Consider the following 6,638-nt stretch of genomic DNA (forward strand, 5'->3'; position numbering starts at 1 on the left):
AATATGCGCATTCATTTAAATCATAGTTATTTTGAAATAAAGACGGCTAGATATAATTTAACACTCAAACTTTCAGTACTGGTACTACATACATGCAGTACAATGCAATATAGTAACATCTAATCTTTGTACTTTTATACATCCATCTATCCATATATTGGTAACTTTTTATGCCCCTATATTTTGACCTATATTATATATTTATAACAGATGTACATCCATTGTATTAATATGCATGGAACATTGTGTTTGTAAAGTGCATACATAATATAACCGTGTCCATAATAAAGCGAATTTTCAAGGATTTTATTTTATAATGGCAGTAGTTTTGTATAATAAGTTGTTGCCATGTGGATCAGTCTGACTCTTCCTGTACCAGTTTTCTGTAATTTCTCTAAACAAAAGACTAAACAAAATACTTTTAATAGTTACAGAGTTCTCTGTGTTTCTGTGTCTTTTTCTAGTTATTAAGATAAAAGTCTGATCTCCCATTTCAGGCTTTATAATTAAATTCTTCCCCTGGCCAGACTGTATTAAGTAAAACAATAAAGAACATCCAGTTTTATTATTGGTTTTACAAAAAAAAGATCAAAACATCGATAAATATCTAAATTCTGTTTTTTTATTTGCATCTTATTTTGAGCATTTTAAGCAGGACTGAAATATTTTAGTATTACAAAGCAAAATATTTATTTAGTTATTAACATAAAAAATGTCTTAGAGAGTAGAATAACCTCTAGCATGTGTGCCCGTCTTCTATGAATTCTTGATGTTATAAATGTATAAAATAAAGGAACATTAAACTATAAAAATAGCATAGGGTTATAGGAGATATACAGAATTTACAGCATCTGAGGTTCATTACAAGGAGATTTTACAAGTAGTCTATACCAGTTATTCATTCAATCATTTGCTTCTCAACTATAATTCATTTGAATTGTACAGTACAAAATACTTTCTTAGCAAATAGTGAAGAATGTGATAAATTAGGATTAATTAATCTTAATTAATCACATTTACCCTTACCCATTTTTTATAGCTTAACATAATTTTATTTGCCTAACAAACACGAAGAATTCATAGAAGACTGTCACACATGCCAGAGGTTATTCTACTCTCTAAGACATTTTTTACATTTATAGCTAAATATGTTACTTTGTAATAATAAAATATTCAGTCCTGCTAAAAATTCAGATAAATTATTCACAATGCATGTAATTCATTAGTTTTTTGCTGTTAATCACTTAATAGCACTATGTTAATCCAAATATGTGAAAGGGTGAGTGGAATAAAAGTCTTGGTAAGTAAGTAAGTAAAGCAAAATTAAAATTATTTTCTTGTTTAAATGTTTTTTCTCTACATGAAAACATTTTGCAGATGTTTCTAGGATATTCTAAACGCATTTCCTGTATATAAAACATCATATTTGAGAACTGTCAGATTGTTGACTGCTGCATTACTGTACTGTACTGCAGATTACTGTAATCAGGGAGTAACATATATATTGTTTCTAGAATACATCTAATTTCTCTAATCAGACTCCCTCAGGAGCTGTTTCACACAAACCAGTATATATTTCTAATATACTATGGAAATTGTTTTACAGCACACACTAGACCTCTGTAATGCACATTTTAAACAGCTTAAAATATAAAAAAATGAATCATTCTGAATCATTTTGGAAAAAATGATCAGGAGCAGATCATCTGCAGAGCTGGAGGCCTGACATAGCCGCAATGCATTCTCTCTCTCTCTCTCTCTCTCTCTCTCTCTCTCTCTCTCTCTCTCATTTCACTCTTCCCCCCTACTCCTCATCCCTCTCTCTCTCTCTCTTTCTCTTTCTCTCCTGCTCCCTTGATCAATGAGCAGGAGCTGGAGCCACAACTATTAATCAGAGCCTATCGGCTATCTGTCTCCAGCAACAACCAATCACAGCGGCCCGACAGCTGCCCCATGACAAATGGAGCGAGGAGGGACAAGGTGGGGCGGTGTGTGTGTGTGTGAGTGTGTGTGTGTATTTTATCTGATCCTAGCCAGGCCACAGAACAACAGCACTTACAGATGACTCCAGATGCTGATTGAAACACACACACACACATATGCACACACACACAAATATACAGTATATGCACAAAAAACAAACACACACACACACACACACAAACACTTTTCTAAATATGAACCAATCTCTGTGCAATAAATATACACACTTCAGGACCCACTACGCTGAATGAAGGGCTTGTATGATTAATAACCTCGAGTTATTAAACTGTTATACTTCATCAGCCTGATCTGTTAATTACTAAAGCAGCAGATTTATATTCCTGATGAGATTTTATGCAGTTGTGATTACTTAAATTACTGCTCACAATATATCAGATCAATATTCTGAAGTCTGGGCTCTCTGAGGACTCATTTATGATTAACTTTGAGTATGGATATGGATACGGATAGAGCCTTCTCTTTTATAATGTCTGGAAATGAATATGTCCATTTCAAATCAAAGCTTTTTATACCACTATATTTGCACTAATGTTTATAAGGGTCCTGTTTACAATGGTACTGTCATTCCTTCTTTAATCTCTCCATCACTATTGCACTATTGTCTTGTTTTTCTTGTCTCATGTACATCTATATCTGTGTTCTTGTTGTATTGTACATTTGGTGTCTCTCATTCTATTTCTATTTCTATTTTTACTTTCTGTACTTGCTGTAACAAAACTTGAAGAAAATTTTATTGCATTGTTTAAGCCTTTAAACTTGCATTTATACCCAATTTAAATATGGAAATGAGTATGTCCATTTCAAATAATGAAACCTTTAATGCCCACATGTTAAGCAATACGTCACTAAAGGGTAATTCAGAGTCTCTGACAATGAAGAATGTAGTGTAAAACTCCTCCTTTACTGTGTCCACATGGCAGTGGTTGTGTTTTGATTGATCTATTGGCTACACTGCCTCTGTGATTTCTAGCAGCACTGCTTTATTCCATTCACATCCATAAACTTTCAGAAAACATGTACAAATCTGGACTAAGTGAACACAGAGCATAGATTAGCCATATCACAACCTCCTCCAATGGGTGAATGCTACTGTTTCAGGGTGCCCTCATGTCTATGTTACCTTCTGGCTCTCTCCTTTGAGCTCTCCTGTTATATCTGTAGGATCGTTAGCCACACTTTAAAAATCTGTCTACATTCTTTCTACTCTATAAATCTGAAAAAAAAAAAAACTGATGTAATCCCACCTCTTTTCCTTTTACAAGTTAATGGCAGTTCATCTGTCTGAGCTGTCAGGATCTTCTGTTATCCTCTTTAGACTAGCTGCCCATCCAGCAGCCATTGCTCGACCCTCAGACTAGTTGCCACCCTATATTATAGATCATGTTTAAATGAACTTTACATGAACTGCTGCTATCATTTTTATTATTTGTTTCATTATTACTATTATCATTAACCATCATCAGTTCTTTCTTTTTTCCTACAATCACTTCCATGATTATATCAGGTCACCTAAGCATAACAACATATTAGACGTAAGGAATGGAATGAAGACATTGAATAATTTTTAAGTAGTTTTTAACCGAGGAGGATGGGACCCTATTAAATTTGAATACTGAATTTCTGTAATGCTGCCTTTTTGCTTCAGTTGATTCAGTTACACTTCTGTTGACTATTTACAGTATGTATTTATTTATTATGGTAGTAGAGTGTATAAGCGATTTGAGGTTTTTAAAATACACACAAAAAAAAATCTGTAAAATAAAAAGAGGTCATTTTTGGGAGTCAATCTTTTTTAATTTAATTAACAATTTTTAACAGACATTTTTTGTGGCCTCGCTGCCAGAAAATTACCTTTTTTGACAAAAAAAAGAAACATAATATTAGATTAAAAAGCCTACATTTAAATTAAGGGTCAAAAGTGTTACAAATACATACATTTTGTGTCAAAATAAAAACAGGTACTTTACATGTAGATTCACTTTATATTTCACTTTATATTATTTCATTATTTAGTTATATATGGTTAATAATTATAAACTCAAACATAACATACACTAAAGTGAACCAACATCATATACATTCAATTAAGTTCTTAGTATAAAATAAAGAATAATAAAACAGTTTCAAGAAAGCCTTAACACATTAAACACATTTTAATAAACAGTTTTTAATGGTCATTTTAATGTGATTTTCCTAAAAAAATACTGTATAATTTACTGAAGAAACTTTTATATATATATATATATATTTTTTTTTTTTACAGTGTATTGTTATCAGAAAGAATATCAGTATCATGTGGTATCAGTATTATTCCAGTTCAAACCAGAGTGCAGCCTCAGCCACAATACAGAAAAAAAAACCAACTAATCTGGCTGAGTTACTGTAGCTCCCAATAATACTGCAGCTCATCTCAGCACCTCGGCCAATACTCCAGCCGTACGTGATGCAAACCAGACCTTCAGTCAGATTTATGGTCCACTTGACTTGGCGTTTCTCCTTTGCCCCGCTCCTCTCTCCTCCCCTCCGTCTGTCCTTCCCCACATCTGTCCATCCATCATCCCCATGGCCAGCGGAAGAGCATTAATCCCCCCATCCCATTCCTCACTCTTTTAGACAGACGAAAGCGAGGGAGGGGTGGAGAGGAGGAAACGAGAGAACCTTGGATTACTTTTTCATAAACGTTTCGGGCAACGCTGGAGAAGAAAAACTGTCTTGCAGAATACATGCAGATATGATATCAGCTGCTCTTAGGGTGTGTGTGTGTATGTATTTTAGGTGTGTGTGTGTGTGTATTTACATTATGCTACAGAAGGTGTGCATGCATATAATGCCATTTTATCATCTGAAGCTATTCCTCTTTAGTTTAGGCTGTTTGCTGCACCTTATCTTACAGCAAACCTGGACCGCCCACACACAAACGTAACTGTCAGCCCCCCAACTCACACCCAACCCCCAAACAAACGCTGTATCAAAACACTGTATCAAAGACTGTCCAAACATCCATTTGATGTGTAGACTTGATGCTGACAGATGACTGGGTCAAACAAAGTGTAGAGAAACATGGGGTTGGTTGTCACACCTTTTACTCCTTCACACTTTGACTCATACAAACCGAATGATCGATATACCATCCAAACTTAAACATAACTAAAGCTCAGTGTAGTGTGGTGTAATATGTAGTGATTCCGTGGAAATAATGAGACATCACATCCATTTCTCAAACAAGTTGGAAGAGCACAGCATTTACCAATGTTGCTATTCTTTCTTATAACTTGCATTACTAGTACATTTCCACATGTTCCATTCCAGATGCCTCTGAGCCCAGAGAAGTCGACGCACATACACCACCCCCAGACAAACATCCTCTCAAAACCAAAGACTGTCCAATAGTTTGGTTTAAGGTATCACAAAGGAGTACACCAAATCATACAGTTGCAATACAAAAAATCTGGATCAAATACTGAAAATTTCCGTTATATGTTATCTTGTCACCTTAACACCTTGGCCAAGAATAGTGTATTTCCTTATAACAGAAGCTGAAAATAATGTAACATTAATTTTTAGACTTTAGGCCAGCAACAGACTGCAAAAAAATGAGGGACAATACAAAATTTACCTCAGAAGTTGTTCCCTATCCTTCTCACAACACCAAGCCCAGACAGAGGACTGGGTCAAACCGAAGACTAATGTCTAATGGTTTGGTTTGATGTCTCATGAAGGACTATACCAAGTCTTGTAGTCATGTAGTCAAATCTTCTTATATACAAATGTATACAAATGCAGTTTCAGTTACAGTACAAAAACAAATCTGGTTTAGATACTGAAAATTTCAATCATACATTGGCTTATCACCTTAACACCTTGGTCAAAAATAGTGTATTTCCTAATAACAGAAGCTGAAAATAACAAAACAACCATTTTTTAATTTTTGACCAGCAACACATTTAAAAAAAAAAACAGGGACAGTACAACATTTTCCATAGAAGTTAATCCAATGTTGCCCATCCTTCTCACAACACCAAGCCCACAGAAGTCGACACTGTTTCTGGACATGGTTGACAATGCACCACATGCACCACCCCCATACAAACAGTGTATCAAAAACAAAGACTGTCCAAACAACCATTTGATGTGTAGACTTGATGCTGACAGATGACTGGGTCAAACAGAGTGTAGAGAAACAAAGGTTGTTTGTCACATTGCTTTCTCTTTTCACACTTTGACTCCTACCAACCTAATGATCGATATACCATCCAAACTTAAACATAACTAAAGCTCAGTAGTGTAGTGTAGTTTAATATACAGTGATTCTGTGGAAAGAATGAGACATCACATCCATTTCTCAAACAAGTTGGAAAAGTAGAGGATTTACCACTTTGTAATGTTGCCATTCCTTCTCACAACTTGCATTACTGGTACGTTCCACTGTATATGTTTCCATTCTGTATTTGTTCCATCCCAGAATCCTCTGAGCCTAGAGAAATTGATGCTGCTTCTGGACATGGTTAACAAACAGACATACACCGGCCACAGACAAACATCCTATCAAAACAGCCAATATTACAAGATCTAACTTAAGGGCAAAAACAAAACGCCAATTTTGTCCTTTTAATATTTAATAAAAAATGTATTCA

This window comes from Astyanax mexicanus, chromosome 4 (genome assembly GCF_023375975.1).
Source record: "Astyanax mexicanus isolate ESR-SI-001 chromosome 4, AstMex3_surface, whole genome shotgun sequence".
NCBI classification, from domain to species: Eukaryota; Metazoa; Chordata; class Actinopteri; order Characiformes; family Acestrorhamphidae; genus Astyanax; species Astyanax mexicanus.